Below are 17667 nucleotides of genomic sequence, written 5' to 3'. Positions count from 1 at the left end.
CTATTTCTGGTGGTTGGCATAGTGATGATCTTTGCTATCCTCCATGAAGTTAGATTCTTCCCCTGGGACTGGTAAGCAGTGATTAGTACTCTGCTCAGTAGACCTCTTGTATTTATAATTCTTCTCTTTCTCCCAGCAACCAGATCTACTCATATTTTCCCACTCCCTGCTGCTTCAGCCATTCAAGATTCCAGGAAATACCTTGGAAATAACAGCACATATATTTGTATATTGTGTGCAGCATAGTATTAGAGCTCAAGAAATGAATATAGAGGAATTAATATTTACTGTCAAATTCTAACACATTGCTTTGTCTGGTTGCAAAGGATTGTGGATTCTAGTTATTCTGATTCTAGTTATTCTCTCCCCCTGTGCATCAAAAGCTACACACCCAGAGCTCCCACTGTGGTGCATGGGATGGGCAGCATTTGGGGACCACTGGGGATAGGTTTGATCCCCAGCTTGGCATAGAGGGTTAAGGATCGATCCCGTGTTGCCTCAGCTGTGGCTTTGTTCATGGCTGTGGCCCTGATCTGATCTCTATACCAGGAGTTCCATATGCTCTGGGGCAGCCAAAAAAAAAAAAAAAAAGCTAGACACCCATTGCAAAATTCTATGAACTCGCATGTTGTTTTGATGGCTTTTTAAAAAAAAAATAATAACAGATGAACAAAACAAGAATGCCCAGTCTTACCACTTCTATTCAACATAGTATTAGAAGTCTTAGCCACAGAAATCAGACAAGAAAAACAAATAAAACTTAACTGGAAAGGAAGAAATAACATGGTCACTGTTGCAGATGACATAATACTGTACAAAGAGAATCCTAAAGATAACACCAAAATACTTCTCGGGCTCATCTCTGAATTTAGTAAAGTTGCAGGATACAAAGTTAATATACAGAAATTTGTTGTATTTCTACACACACAAAAAACGAATGATGAGAAAGAGAGATTAAGAGAACAATCCATTTACAATCACATTAAAAAGAATAAAACACCCGGGAATAAATCTAACTAAGAAGGTTAGAAAACCCATACTCAGAAATCTATAAGACATTGATGAAAGAAAATAAAGCTGATGTAAGTTAATGGAAAGATATACTATGTTCATAAATTGGAAGAATTAATATTGTAAAAATGACCATACCTCTCAAGGCAATCTACAGATTCAATGAGATTCCTACCAAAATGCCCATGGCATATTTTACAGAATTAAAACAAATAATTCTAAAATTTGTATAGAAACACAAAAGGCCCCAGATAGCCAAAACAATCTTGATAAAGAACAAAGCTGGAGGTATCACACTCCTTGACTTCAGACTACTACAATGCTACAGTCATCAAAACAGCATAATACTAGCACAAAAATAGATATATAGATCAATGGAACAGGATAGAGAGCCCAGAAATGAACCCATGCTTATATGGTCGATTAATCAAAAGAGGCAAAAATATACAATGGGGAAAAGACAGCCTCTTCAATAAATGGCGTTGGCAAAACTGGACAGCGACGTTCAAAGGAATCAAACTGGACTACATTCTCATTCCATATAGAGAAACAAACTCAAAATAGATTAAAGATTTAAATATGAAACCTGAAACTATGAAATTTCTAGAAGAAAACAAAGTAGTATAGAGCTTTGATGTCAGTCTCAGCAATATTTTTGTAGTGTACGTCTCTTCAGGCAAGGAAAACAAAAGCGAAAATAAACAAGCAGGACTACATCAAATTAAAAAGCGTTTGCACAGAGACAGGAACTATCAACAATACAAAAAATGACACCTACCAAATGGGAGAAAATATTTGGAAATAATATATTTGATAAGGAGTTAGTATCCAAGATACACAAAGGACAAAGAGAAAGACAAATACTGAAGATACACAAAGGACAAAGAGAAAGACAAATACTGTGTTATTTCACTTACATGTAAAATCTAAAAAACAAATGAATAAGCAAAAAAAAAAAAAAAAGGAAATAGAGTAATAGATACAGAGGACAAATAGGTGGTAAAGCCAGAGGGAAAGAGAGTGGGGGAAGGAAAGAAATAAGTGAAGGAGGTAAAGAAGTATATATTTCCACTAATAATAACTGTCACACAAGTTTGAAATGTACAGTGTGGGGAATACACTCAATAATTATGCAATATTTTTTATGAAAACATGATGACATGATGAAAAATTTAAAACATATAGAAATATCAAATCAAGATCTAACATAGTGTTATAGGTCAATTACAATTAAATAATAAACTCATAGAAAAAGAGATCAGATTGTGGTTACCAGAGGTGGGGGAAAGGGAATTGGATGAAGATAAGTCAAAAGGTACAAACTTCATAAGCACAAACGATGTAATGTAAAACATGATAAACAAGTTAACTTTGGTGTATAAATATATGACGATGTTAGGCATAAATCCTAAGAGGTGTCATCACAAGAAAATAATTCTCTCCTATTTCTTTAATTTTGTATCTATATGAGCTGATGGATGTTCAGTAAACTTGTGATACTCATTTCACGGTGTGTATAAACCAAATCATTATGCTATAGGGTTAAACATAAACTGAGCTGTATGTCAATTATATCTTAAACACTTGAAGAAAACAAGAAATAATACCAAGGTGTTTTGTTTTCAAGAGTAATAAGATGAACCCGCTATACTACATTATGGGTATATCCACCCTTTAACCAGAAAATACTGTTTGTTTGTTTTTCAAAGCACTACAGTTTTCATAAGCTTATAATTAAAAACAATTTTGAGTAGATAAGGTAATGAGACTTTTAAGGGAAAAATTGCATAGAAGGAAGTACAATGTTTTAATATATATATATGTTCTTGGAGAGTATACATATTCAAGGGATTGGAGAAGGGGAGAAGGCACAAAAGAGGAAGGAAGCAAGACAGATGGGAGGAGAACTGGGAGGATAAATGTAGGAAAGAATAGGAAAGGAGAGGATTTCAAGAAGTGGAAGGAGGAAATGGAAAGGTTTGAAAGACGCTGATAAGGGCGAAGGATAAAGAAAAAACCCTAACAGTGAAAGTAATGTCTCTGAGGAGAAGAATGTAAAACAGGTGGCAGAGTTATCTTCAGACAACTCATAGGAGGGAAGAAGTGAGGGGTGTTTGCAAACTCAATCTGTGAAGGTGCCAGCGAGGCAGGAAGTTGGTAGAGAAGGTTGAATACTTCATACTGGTAAATTTTATTTTCTTCGTAGAATAAGACTAGAGCTTTTTATGAGCTCATGGCAGGGTGATAGGATTTTTCTCAAAAGATTTTTTTCAAGGCAGCTTGAAAATAATCATGAAGCTTTGAAATCATTCTTATGGAAAATGGATTTCAGGGTCCTATTAGACTATTCGAATGCACTCTATGATTTTGTTTTTTCTTACACCAAGAACACAGATTGATCTGGGGTTGATATTTTGCCAGGCAGATACCTCACAAGGACGGGGGTGCGGGGTTGAAATTATAGCTCGAATGGGTTCCCAGGCTTTTTAGAAAAAGGGAACAAGCATGGGCACAGGTGTAAGTGGGAGGAGTCACGAAAAGAAGTCATTCTGTTTAGAGTACCGAGAAAGTCACTAGCAACCTCATTCATGATGAGGCTAAAGAGGTAGGTAGGACCAGACCAGTCCAGGGCACAGACGAATTTTGTGATAATCAACAAGATCATAAGCAGAACATGACCTGGTCTGATTTGTATTTTTGAAAAGGTCATTCTGACTGCTGTGTGAAGGGGGTGAGGGGTGTCAACATGAGTGGAAGGCGGACTACCTGGGGGGCTGTTGGAATGATTCCATACTCGAGGTGATTGTGACGGAGAAAAGGTGGTGATGGAGAGAAGAGTGAGCAGCTGAGAGATATTTAGAAGCAAAATTGACAATCTTGTTGAGAAATAGAACATCCCGTAGGTGACACCCATTTGATGGGGCAGACAGGTTGATGATTATTTCAACTGTAAATACAGATTCCGTAGTCACATTTACAGGTTAACAAAGAACAACTCACAAACTATAGCATGCATGTTCCTCAACATTAAGAAGAAATAAATATTTCCAATTTTTGAAAAATATTCCCAATTTTTGAAATAGGTATTAGGGCGCTCTCTGAATTTAACAACAAAAATTCACAGATTATGTAGCTTGCTCTGCTTTGTCATTGAGTCCACAAACTGGTGAGCAATGTCACCATTTGTTCTAGAAGGAATAAGCACCCAACCAAATCAGGGAGCTGGAAAAACGGCTCTCAGTAATATTCTCATCAGAACTCATTCTGGCATCAAAGTAAGTTCCCCAGACAAATTACCAAGTTTTACACATAAATTTTTCTTCTCTGTATTCCTCTCAGCCAAAGCTTTACTTCATCTTACTTTAAATTTCTTTCCTGTTTTTCTTCTCTCCCATAAAATGAGTGCCAGTACTTTCACCTCAAAGTGCCTTCTCTATTTTATTGTCTTATAACAAATTCTCCTCAGCCTCCAATAGCATATTTTGCACCGAGAACAAAGGTAGGAAAAAATAATTATATTTCAGAGTTCCTGCTGTGGCACAGTGCGTTAAGGATCCAGCTTTGCTGCAGGTGTGGCGTGGGTTGCAGCTGCAGCTCATATTTGCTCCCTGACCCAGGAATTTCCATACACCATGGGTGTGGCAAAAGAAAAAAATTAGATTTTTAAGCTCACGTGAGAATTTTTTTTTCCTAAATACCCCTAAAACCTATGATAATGCCTGAGATTTAATCAGTGTTTAGTAAATACTTGTTGATTAAATAATAAATGTATAAATGAATGAATGAATGTAGTTCAAATGTCGTTTTCTCAGATCAGTCTTCTCTAATCCCCCAGAATAGGGCAGATTCCTTTATTTTGAGTCAAAGACCTTTAAGAAATAGCAAGTGCAAGAAGGACACTCCGACCCTCTTTGTTCTTCCTAAAAGCAGAAGACAAGATTCCCATGCAAAAGCACCCTCCCTGTACCAGGAAGAAGGAAAACATTCCTATCCCAGGGACTTTGGGGTGGAGAAATCTGTCCAAAAAACGCTTGTTAAACTCACCCTTATCTTCCTAGTTATTTCTTCACCATTTGTTCCCCTAACCCAAACCCCCTTGTTTTATCAATTCTTCACACATTACTTCTTTGTCTAAAAGGTATAAAGACTTCCTGCTCTGGCCACTGCTGTGGGTCTTCGTTCTCTTGTGAAGGCTCCTATATACACATAAAAATTTAATAAAATTTGTATTCTTTTTTCCTGTTAATCTGTTTTACATCAGTTCAATTCTTGGGCCTGGCCAGAGACCCAAAAAGGGTAGAGGAGCATTTTTTCCTCTCCTACACTGCTACTGATCACTCTTGTAAGCCTTCATTCTTCTCCTTCACAGCCCTATTCACAACTGTAATTGAGCAATTCACTGGGCTATTTAACTTATATTTCCTAGCTTATTCTAAGCTCCACAATAGCAAGGATCATGCAGTCTTATTCACTGCCATCTCCCCGGTGCCTAATACCATGCCTGGCACACAGAAGTACGACAGTGACTACTGGCTACCAAATGAAAAAATAATAAATAAAATAATCAAAATGTATAAAGACGATTAGATAAGGGAAGGAATTTTGTAGCTTCAGACGCACCCTGATTTTGCATTTAAGGAAACGGAGGCCCAGAGAAGTTAAGTGACTTGCTCCGTGTTTCATAGCTAATAAATACTCAGGGCTGTATTTCATTCTCTGTTCTCTCCAACTCTGTAGCCTGTGCTTTGAAATGGAAACACTATGCCATGCTGCACCATTTAAGCAATGATATATTCATTTAAAGCACCAGAGATCACATTTTAGTAAGAGAAAGAGTTTGTAGTATGAGATGAATCAATCAGCCATATGGAAGGAAGAAAAAAAGAACAGGCTGAAAGCTTCCTTTCACTTTGTACAATACGAATTGTCACAGGAATCAAATTTGGCACATACTGTAAAGCAGAGGGAAAAAAAAAATTATCCCACACTGGATGTGAAATGTGACTTGCATTTTGTCTGTTTCTGAAATCCTGAAGAGGATACCAAAAGACTTGTGGAGTTGAGGGCATAATATTTTGATGACAGGCTTTGTATGCACTTATCCCCCGGCATCAAGATGAAGACCTAAAAACTTAAAGCTGACCTCAGACGTAATGAATACATGAAATGATGAAGAGGCTGGTCAGGGTCAGGCAGCCTCCTTGAAGCAGAGTAGATGTGTCTCAGGACTTCCAATCTCCAGACAGCAGCCGGGGCAAGGGAATGGCCTATCTGGCCATAAAACATTTACATCTGTTCTTCTTCTGTCACTTCTCTTTGAGGTTGTTTGCCTTGCCTTCAGCAACATCCCAGGTTCACAACCATATTCGTATGCCTGCTAATTAAGACAGAGGTCTAACAGCGGCGATCAAGTGTCCACCTGAGACTGGCACCTGATTCTAACACTATCAAGTAGATAATGAAGTTTATGCACCATTAATTATTAAATCCGTCTAACCTGCCACTTTCAGGTCCCATGAATTGTCACTTTCCAGGTGGCTCTGTGGCTCAGCCTTTCACTCTAGAATCTCAAGTTCTGACTTTCTAATAGGCTCTTAAGGCATTTTGGAGAACACCAAGTACATCATGCAGCATATGAATAAATTGTCTTGAAAACATCTGTCTTAAATACTCATCTAGCCTGTGTTACAACCCTGTGATGGGGAATCACTGCCTCAGGAGGCAGCCTCATTCCACTGTTAGACAAATCAAATCATTAGAAAACTCTTCCATCATTAAACCAAAATTGGCTCCCCTGTATCTTCCACTCCTATGGCTTCCTCTGCTCTCCAGAATTGTATACATCTTTTATCTACATTGCATGTCATATTGTAAAAAACATGGCATATTAAAAAGTGCTCTGGAGTCTTACAAACCTGGACTCAAATGCTAATTCTGGAACTTAGAAATCACTTATCCTTCTTCAAAGTCAACTTCTTTACCTGTCTAATGGAGACAGCACCTCATGGTATTGCTGTGGGAATTAAATGAGTTAAATGCTGGCTGAGCCAAGGGGTGGGATCCAATGAGAAGAGCACAAACTCTGGAACAAGCCTGCTTCGTTTGAAACTTGGCTCCAAGGCTTAGTAGCTCTGTGACCTTGGGCAGGTTAATCACTTTAGTCAGTCCAGAAATAAACCCACCTACCTGTGGCAATTAATCTTCAACAAAAGAGGCAAGAATATACAATGGGGAAAAGATAGTCTTTTCAGCAAATGGTGTTGGAAAAGTTGGACAGCTGCATGCAGATCAATGAAGTTAGAAAACCCTCACACTGTGCACAAATATAGACTCAAAATGGTTTAACAACTTAAACAGAAGGCCAGATATCATAAAACTAAGCTCTTAAGTCTCATTTTTCTCATCAACATAATCAGTATCAACAAAATCAGGTTACCTGTCCTCACGCCCCTTCTATCTAGGAGCAATACTGTCTACTAGGACCTCATATTCTTCCCCTGGATCCTAAGTACTTGGTCCAGAGATACTAGCCAAGCAAAAGACTAGAAAAGGCATATAGGCTCTTAGCCACCATGGTCTAGAGCTGTCACCTCTCTCTTCCTCTTAACATCCCACTGGTTAGAGCCAGTCTGGACATAAAAGCCCTGAACAGTGAAGGCTACTGGTTTTCCAGAAAGAAAGGAAGTGGGTTTGATATGCTAATATCTCTGCTACAAGCTCTAAAAAGAGTGCCTAACAAATACAGCGTCTTAAGTGTGGGCTGTCACTATTGATATACCATGTGGTAATAGCAATTAGAGCAATTATGAAGATAAGAGCCCTTAATACTTAAAAGGTGATCATACTTGGTAGGTAAAGCATTCTTTGTATACTGTGGTTCAAGGTCTTTCCCTGATTCTTAGACTTTATAATGTCACCATCATTCTGGATCCTGGGCAATGCAGAATATATACCCCTCAGCTCAGGGGGTGCACACAATATGAACACATATCAACTGGCTCCACTTTGCACATCTTAATTTTTTTCTATCCCATGTTCTCCCTGAATCCGTCTTGTGTTTTTAACTCAGACTTAGCTTCAGGACATGCCATTGATCAGGGCGTGTAAATTTTGATGCATGGCTAAGACCAGAAAGCCTTAGTATATTGAAACTTACATTTGTAGAATAGAATTAAAAAATAGAGAGTTGCTGATAGGTTGAAACGAGTTTGTATATGTAAAGCATTTACAACACTAAGTTTAAAATTGGAGACAACCTTCAAAAGGAGGAAAATTCTCACACAAGCTGCAACATGGATGAACCTTGAAGACATTATGCTATATTAAATAAGCCAGTCACAAAAAGACAGATATTGGATTCCACTTCCATGATGTACTAGAGTAGTCCAATAATAGAGATAGAAGGTAGAAGAGGGGTTTCCAGGGTCCAGGGGGTGGGAGACTGGAAAGCTGGTGTTTAATGGGTACAAAGTTTCAGTTTGGGAAGATGAAAAAAGTTCTAGAGATGGATAGTGGAGGTGGTACTTCATTTTATGCATTTATATAACAATGAAAAATGAAGAAACCAAAAATTATAAATACCTCACACTTCAGTGAAGCAGGTATTATTTTATGAGACATGTATTTCACACATATAATATGCACTTAGTCATGAAGTAAATGTATTTCTTACTGTGGGTCAAAGTTTTAAAAAAAACAACTGTCTCAGAGGACCATTAATAAAAGAACAGAGCATATACATGATTTTCCTAAGCAGAGATTCTCAGAAAAGGTTCTTAAAATTTGCTGCTTCTGAGGCCCCAGAAGTAGTCGCAACAGCGTATATGAACACCCAGTGATTGTAAGCTGGCTCCACACACACACATCACCTGCCACATATTGAAATTACTCCGTGCTCTTACATCCCTCCCTTTCCCCCTGCTCACTTGTTCCCATCCTTCGAGGCCCAAGTTGAACATCTTTCTTCTGAGAACCTTCCTTGACTCCACCCCTGACCATGATTAGAGAAAAACATACTTCTCTAACAATAGCATTTATTATCCTTTTTGCAATGCTTTTGAATTTTCTGTCTCCCTCACTCAGTTAGAAACTCTAAGAAGAAGTGTTTACCTTGCTCACGGCTAACTCTCTAGGATTCAGCACGTCTAGTATGCTATTAATTGTTTAGTAATTATCAATGAATGACTGGTGACTGAATATAGAGTTACTTCATTAACAACCTCAGACTAAACATATATGACATGTATTGTTGATAGCCTAGGTAAATACTTTTTGCATTTTTATCCTTATGTCTTTTTGGTTCCCTATGGTCTATTCTTAAGAGTCAAAGGGATAAGATAGATATTTATTTCCTAATTACTTATATGGCCCCTCTTCCAATATGATAGAGAGGAGCTTAGAATTAAAGGAATGTGTGCAATAAGACCATTAAAGCAAAGAGAATTTTAAAGAAATGAAATGCAAGCATGATTCTGAGGGCTTATCACATGAAGTTGAGCCTCACTTTAGCTCTGTGTTTCATGGCAACCAGAGATGTCTAAAATCCACGGATGTACCTAAAACCCCTTAGCTCCCTAAAACCGTTACTTACTCCTTTTGAAGGTGTTGTTTATATGAAGGCATCTTTAAAAGGAGGCAACTTTCCAGACTGCAAACACCTGTTGTGAAGCCCTGTCATATTGCTCTTACCTTCTTACTGTATCTTCCTACTCTCTATTCTTGCCTCTAAATCTATCAAAAGTGAGAGAAAACTGTACTGTGCTTCCATTCACCTGCTGTCAGATCACCAGAGATGGCACCGATCTGAAGGAGACTGGAAGCAGGTAGGTGAAAAGCTGATCTTTGCATTTTCTGTTTTTCCCATGTTGAACTCTCCAGCCAGGGTGTGTGTGTGTGTGTGTGTGTGTGTGTGTGAATGTATGTCTATGTATACATATATGTATATAATAGTTTACTATAATGTTTAATCTACTGCTTACTTTTACTGGATACTCTATACTCTAAGGGGGATACCAGAAAATAAACATAAACTTTGGATCATTACTCATTTTCACTGTTGAATAAACCTCTCATGGTTATTTGAAGTGCAATTTGGTTCTCTGATGCCATTCTCCACATCACATTTAGAATCTTCTGCTAACACAGGAAGTTAATTTGCTTTTCCTTCACTCAAGATATTGATGAATATTTATGAGAACGAGCTCAGACCACCCCTACAGCATATCATCAATAAACAGCTGACTATTGACAAAACTGCCACTGAAACAAAACTCAGAATATATGCCCCTCCAGGAAATTCTGACTTTGATGATGTAAAGAAAAAATAGGAAACTAATAGTAGCTTTTGCAATTAGTAACATCATTATCATATACTCCTAGGGGACCCCAGGACCCCAGACCCTGAGGATCAAGTGAAACTACCCCAACACTAAAGTTCTTTTGCTATCCAGCCTTGCGAATCCATACACCGGTCTTGAAAGGATACCAAAGAGATGTAAATATTTACTTACTATGTAAGTCTTCAGCTACTGTGCCCCCCAAATACAAAAAAAAAAAGGAAATTTCTCAGAATCTGTAGGAGTATTAGTTAGCTAGAAAAATGGCAATGGAGTTCAAACAAGAAATCATTAGATTTGAATACAGAAATAAGAGAATTGAACACAAATAACATCATATCCATGGAGCTAAGTGGTCAGTGATACTCTGATACCCAAGATACGACACATGGACAAGATGGCAAGTTCCAGGATTCTGGGACCAAGTCATCAGAGCTGTGCCCCCAGAGAGCTAGAGGTGGTGCAGGGCTACACCAGGGGGGAGGCACTGAAACGGGGGCAAGGGGCTTTTGCATTTCTGCTTTCTCTGCCTGGAATGTTTTTCCCTTAAACCATCACATGACTCTCTTTTATATTCTTCAGTTCTCAGATCATGTGATACTCCCTCAGAAAAGGAGGCCACCCTCCTTTATATATTCTCAGAACCCAAGACTGTCTTGTTTTCATTGCCATTTTTTTTTTTGGCTGCATCCATGGCATGCAGAAGTTCCCGGGACAGGGACAGAACCAGCACCGCAGCAGCGACCCGAGTGGCCCGAGCCGCTAGGTGGCAATGCTGGATCCTTACCCTTCTGAGCCACAAGGGAACTCCCTCGATGACATTTTTTTAATAGTTAGTATACATTTTAAATTATCTTACTTTGGATTCTGCTTGTATTTATTGATCTTTCCTAGATAGAATGCAAGCTTCATAAGACCAGGGGCCTTTTTTATGTTCCCCACAGCCCAGAATATGATCATGGATGAATAAGGTGTGCAGTGAGTGCTTGTGACATGAATGATGAATGAATGAATGATGAAATGCATTCATACTTGCCCTGAAGAGACTTTGGCATGCATATCACATACATAATCTGCTGCCTCTCAGATCTGCCTTATTAGACATCTTTTCCCCCAATAGGAAATAGTGCAATGCATCCCTCCTTTTCTAAAAGATGTAGAGTCCCCTGTCATTAAGGATGCCCTATTGCTGACAAAGCCTTATTTAATCCTCATAATGCTCTGTGAGAGAGGTATTATTACCCCATCTCAGAGGTAAGAAAAGTCACAATAGACTGAGATTCTGACTCCAAATCCCTTGCTCTTTCCTTCAAATGAAATTCTGAGCCTCTCGGTCACAGTGGTACTGAAATGAAAGAGACATCAATGCTGGTAGTTTACTAATCTCCTTTTTGCTTTGTTTTTCTTTTGCCTGGTTTTCATGTGTGTGTGTGTGTAAGAGAAAGAGAGAATAGATTCTGTGTCAGGCTCCAACATTCGTGACATCCTTTGAAAATAATCAGCTAAAATATTTCAACTCCTGATTTCTTATGCTGGGTCAAGACAGTATATCCAGAAGAACACTGACTTTGAAGACAGAAAATATAAATTTTAATTTATATCAATATGTTATTAACAGTATATATTAACTCCGTGGCTTTAGGTAAACTATTTACCTTTTCCAAATCTCAGGTTTCCTATCTCTAAAAGGAGAAGACTAATATCATTTACCTCATATAGTTGTTATGAGGCATAAATAACAATTCGTATCTAAAAATCCTACCTGTGTTGGGCCCCTATAAGATCTCCGTAAAAGTCTCCCCTTTCCTTTATTTAGGTTTTATTTTGCCTTTTTATTATTCTAAACATAGTACATATAAAGATTACCGATTGCTTAGGCATTTCTACATTTACTCAAGTAATACACACTTTGTTTTCACCAACCATTTTTTTGTACCTTATAAACAAAGTATAGGCTACAGTTGGCGTTAGACATCTATTTACTTTTTTATCCTTTGACCAATCCTCCTGATAATCCATAACTATGGAAGCAGAATCTGTCCAATTTTTTTTTCTAGTTCTAATTCTAACTGAACTTAAAAAAGAATTACAGAGTCTTAAAATTTGGAAAGAAACTTAGAGGTCATTAGTACCAAAGGCCAGCTGAATAAAATTTGCTTGGGGAGCTTGGTAAAAATACACATATTACAACTCAGCCCCAAAGATTCTGATTTAGTAGAAGTGGAAAAATACCCAGAAATTAGTATTTTTATGAAGCTCCCCACAGGATTCTGATACACAGCCAGGTTTGAGAAGCCATGAAATATAGACTAGCAGTTTTGAAATGCTGTTAAATCAGTGGAAGCCTTTTGTCACTTTACTTGGAACTTGAATATGTAAAACTGATGAAAGTCGACCTGTTAATTAAAGGGGGGGGATGAAAATCTTGGCTGCTTCCCCTCCTCCGTGTCTCATAAGGACCACCAAGGAGCTCCAATGAGGAGCACAGTTTGGAAACTATTGATTTGAGCCAAGTCTTCCAAAATATTACTGATGCATGGTCATTCAGCCGCAGTTTGAATGCTCCCGGTAATGTATCTTCCTTTTATAAAGTCTTTGCAATTGAGATCTACAGCTATTTCTTATTTGCTAGTAATATATTGCTCCCCTAGACTTCTGCAGGCTTGTGTACTGACATAATTCAATAGCTCAATTGAGCATAAAACTAAAAAAATCTCCCTGGAGTGAACACAATACTTGGCCTTTCCTCTCATCCCTACCTCCTGGTGTTCCAATCACCTTCTTTTCTGCCTCCTTAATTCTTATTGAACTCTTCCATCTTTTTTCCTGGAAGACAAAGAAATAGCATATGGAAGGTCAAAATATTTAAAATTTTTCATTTTAAAGTCTAACATGGCAAATCTCTCTCTTTGACAAGGAGGAAAAAAAGTAAACTAGCTTATTTGTGCCATCTTTTGATATAGTGTGGATATATCAGAAGGATTTTTAAATTTCTGCTTATTTTACAGCATATACTCACAAAAATATTTTTTGAGTAGTAATTCTATACCCAGCCATATGCTAGCACTGGATAATAAAACTAAGTCTGATTCAGCTTCTGCTCTCAATATACTCGCAAAGTAAAAGAGGAGACAAATACATAAACGGTTAAATAGTAAGTACCAAAAAGACATTATAGGAGTAAAAAAAGGAAAGTTTGTGACAAGATACAGTGGGAGGAGCTATCTGAATTGGGCCAAGAAGTTAATAAAAGAAACAGAAGAAAGAGAAGAGGGAAGGGAGAGAAAGAATAGATCAGTAAAATTATAAGAAAGCATTTTTCTCAATACTAAAAAATAAAGAAATGGAAAGCTTAGAATTTTTATCAGAACGGTTATGAGGAAAACAAGATCAATAAGAAATCTCTGTGAGTCCTAATTCTAAATAAACCTGAGTTCTGAAAGAGAGACAATGATTTCATCTGCATGATGACTCAGGAGAAATGTATGACATTAAGATCAAGCAGGACACTTTGCTAAGGAATCTATGGATCAGGGGTGCTGTGTGATGGGGTAAGAATTGCTACTTTTTTATTAGCCTTATAGGGTTGTTTCACTTTTTAAAAAAATGATATTTGACAAGGGTGCCGAGATCATTTAATGGGGAAAAGACAGTCTTTTCTTTTGTGTGTTTTTCTTTTTGGCCGCCCCATGGCATATGGAGTTCCTGGGCCAGGGATCAGATCTGAGCTGTAGTTGCAACCCAAGCTGCAGCTGCAGCAACGTTGGATCCTTAGCACACGTGCCAGGCTGGGGATTGAACCCATGTCCCAGTGTTCCCAAGATAACACCCATCTCTTTGTGCCACAACAGGAACTCTGATTTCACATTTTAAACTATGTATACAAAGCATTAATAAATATATATATATATATATATATATATATACACACACATACACACACTATGATAGAAATTTAATTTTGCTTTAGAAGAAAAAAGTTTCTATGGATCAGCATGTTTATGTGTTGTCAAGTCAGCTTTACTGCCACCTCTTCCCCAATTCCCTCTACTTTGCAGAGCATCTGGGAACTACGTTTCCCAGCATCCCCTCCCCATATAGATCCAGAATGCAGGTGACTAATGAGACGCCTTCAAGCAGGAACTGAGATGCTGAAGAAAAGGAGAAGCTATCTTTTCTCAGAGCAAGCTGCAGCCAAATGCCTGGGCAGAAAGTTTAAAACAGCTTTACAGGGAATCTTAAGACTCTTCCAGGACAGTGCTACAGACTGAGAGCTAGAGAGAGCTCTGGGGGTCTGCTGCCTTCCAGGGTGAGGGTTTCTTTGCTTTTGTGGGTAGAAAATTAGGGAGAGGAATTCAGTTAGGTATCAAGGTTTCAGGGAAAGGACAACTTGATTAGATAACATGGGTGGAGGGTGAGGAGCAGGATTGGATGCAACGGTGAGGGATTCTTGTTTAAACTGGCTGAGCAGAATTCTTTGCTAATAGCATGCTCCATAGGCTGAGGCTGGGGCCTAATCGGGAGCAAAGCAACTGACTAAACTGTGGTCACGGTGGGATCTTGTGTCACTACGGACCAGATGGGAGCTCTCGAGAGATAAGAGAAATTTTGAAGAAATTTTTTTCCTCCAACAGTATCAAGGATAAAAAATAATAATCCAATTTTGGTTAAATTCTCTTACTACACTTAATAATTTAAACATTCTTTTTAGTTTTGGACTATTTCTGTTTCTCTCCTATGTTCCTGTTTAAAACGTCACCTAGATATGCAAGAGGGCCTTACTTGACCTTGAGCTAGACTCTACATGTGTACCACCTTGAGTCCACTTTGCTGACTTTATCCTGTCCTCGCCTGTTGGGCTCCTCTCTTTGACTGATGAAACTGAGGTCTATTATTTCTCAGCCTGACCAGGATGTAGTGTCTCCTCTATGCTAAGCTTTTGCTGAGCTCTCAGTGATGCTGAAGACTGCTCTGAGTCTCCATGATACTCCACTTGGCGGCTGATTCAGCTGCTCCTCCCCGCCCCAACCCTGCACCACCAAAGACTCTCTGTGATGACGTCTGGCTTCCTCTATGACCTTATGGCATTCTTACAGGTGCACAAATCTGTGTCCACGCCACACAAGGACCCAAGAGAGGTTCTCATGTGCAGATTAGATCCTTGTCTCTGGTGGACCATGATTCTACATTGGCAGGGACTTATTCTTCATAGCTAATTCATGGGGAGTGAGGCAAGAGTCCTCCCTCATCTAGGATTTAAAAGCTGACAAACCAGATCTGTGGACCTGTAGATTTCACCCCATATCTCTCCAACTTCACTCGCATCTTCTTTCAGTTATCTCTAACCATAAACCTCGCAGGATCAAAGAGTTAGAGTTACCTTTTAATTTCTCTATGTCATACTCTAAGGTAACTTCCTATCACTCTGGAAGAAACTCTGAGGTGTGACATCAAGCCCAGTGATGTATGTTTTAAATGGGAGGGAAAGGGGAGTTCCCGTCGTGGTGCAGCAGGAAACGAATCCGACTAGGAACCATGAGGTAGCAGATTGGACACCTGGCCTCACTCAGTGGATTAAGGATCCAGGCGTTGCCATGAGCCGTGGTGTAGGTCGCAGACTCAGCTCGGATCTGGCATTGCTGTGGCTGTGGTTTAGGCCAGGGACTGCAGCTCTGATTAGACCCCTAGCCTGGGAACCTCCACATGCTACAGGTGTGGTCCTATAAAAAAAAAAAAAAAAAATGGGAGGCAAAGGACTTAACTTTTTTTTCTCTCTTAAAACTATCCAATTAACTTGCTGTAGTAGTCTACTAACTCTTTATTTCCCTAAAAATTCATTTTATAATAATCCTAATTTCCAATTCAAGCCCCTCACACACACAAACAAACAAAAAGCAAAAGCAGCAGCAGAATACTCCAGGAACAGATCTACTGAGACTTAGCAGGAAGAGAGTAAAAAAAGATATACTACAAATGCCAATAACTTTTTCTATACTAGTAAAACTGCTTTAAATTGGAATGGGACAAAATAATTCATTTAGAACAGTAACAAAAACTACTAAATATCGAGACATTAACAAAAAAGTTTAAGATTTATGTGCAGAATATCATATAGAATCTTATTAAAAGGCACAAAACCAAGTACAAAAAAATGAAAAGATATAATCATAGATGAGGAAAATCACTAAAATGTGAATTTCCTCCAAATTAATATATACTTTTAATTCCAATACCAAATTTTTTGGGGGGTTTTAAAGAGATACAGGGAATGTAAAATTATCTTAATATGACAGAATTACAGTAAATTGCAAAGAAACAAAAAGTGTAAAGAAAGAGGATTTATCTACCTGATAATAAAATTATTGTAAGTTTTCTGTAATTCAATGCTATCATCATAGAAAAAAACAATCAATGGAATAAAACAGTCTAGAAATATATCACAGCATATGGGGAGATCCACTATTTGACAAAGGTGATTTAAAATTAATCAGCGGAAGTATAGTTTATTTAATGAATGATGTTGGCACAAGTGGATATCCATCTGGCAAAAAAATAAAATGGAACTGGCACTTCACACTGGAAAGATACAAAAATAATTCCAGATGGATTGAGATCTTAAATATAACACAAAGTACATAGGGAAAAACATATATGTAGACATAACTTTGGTCTGTGAAAACTTCTTAACCAAAATGGAAAATCCAAAATGTCTAAGAAGTAAGAGAGATGTATTTGACAAGGAGAAATTAAACACTTTTGCGTCAAAAATGATACCCTAAAAAAAGTTAAAGAAAAAAAAATAACAGATTAGGAAAAATATTTGCAACACCATGGACAGAAAAAAAATTGCTCTCTGTAGTATGCAAAGAACTCTTTACAAATGGATAAGAAAAAGCAAACCAAATAGGGAAATGGTCAGAGGATACAAGTAGTCAAATAACTGAAAAACAGGTTTAAATGTGATAGGTATGTGGTCAGTGGATATGTATCCTCCTTAGTAGTCAGTAGCTTTTTAACCTCATTGAGGTATTTTTAGTCATGTACAGACTGACAAAATTAAATTTTAAAAGAGAAATAGTCTCTGGCAAGGATGATGGTAGAATAAAATATAGAAAATAGAAATCATTTTGGCCTCTGCTAAAACGATTTCTCAATATAAATTAAAAATACAAATAATCTGTTTACCGGTCAGAGTTCTCAGCTATAAGAGAAATGGGCCCTGGGTAATTTAAATAGGAAAGAAATTTATTGGAAGATTAACCATTGACAGAATGTGCAGGGAAATTGGAAAATGAGACAAAGAAAATGGACAAGGATCATC

The 17667-nt window shown here is 37.9% G+C and overlaps 1 long non-coding RNA gene across 1 annotated transcript in view; it reads right to left on the bottom strand.

Moving 5' to 3' along the window:
- The window catches only part of LOC106510209, a 170059-nt gene that overhangs the window by 40477 nt on the left and 111915 nt on the right, over positions 1–17667 (bottom strand). The window contains exon 3 of the long non-coding RNA XR_002343542.1: positions 13106–13172. This is a non-coding gene — a long non-coding RNA (uncharacterized LOC106510209). The remainder of the gene's footprint in view (positions 1–13105; positions 13173–17667) is intronic.

This window comes from Sus scrofa, chromosome 4 (assembly GCF_000003025.6).
Source record: "Sus scrofa isolate TJ Tabasco breed Duroc chromosome 4, Sscrofa11.1, whole genome shotgun sequence".
In the NCBI taxonomy this organism is placed as follows: Eukaryota; Metazoa; Chordata; class Mammalia; order Artiodactyla; family Suidae; genus Sus; species Sus scrofa.
The sequence above is the reverse complement of the archived record's forward strand: the minus strand, read 5'-3'. Positions and strand labels throughout refer to the sequence as shown.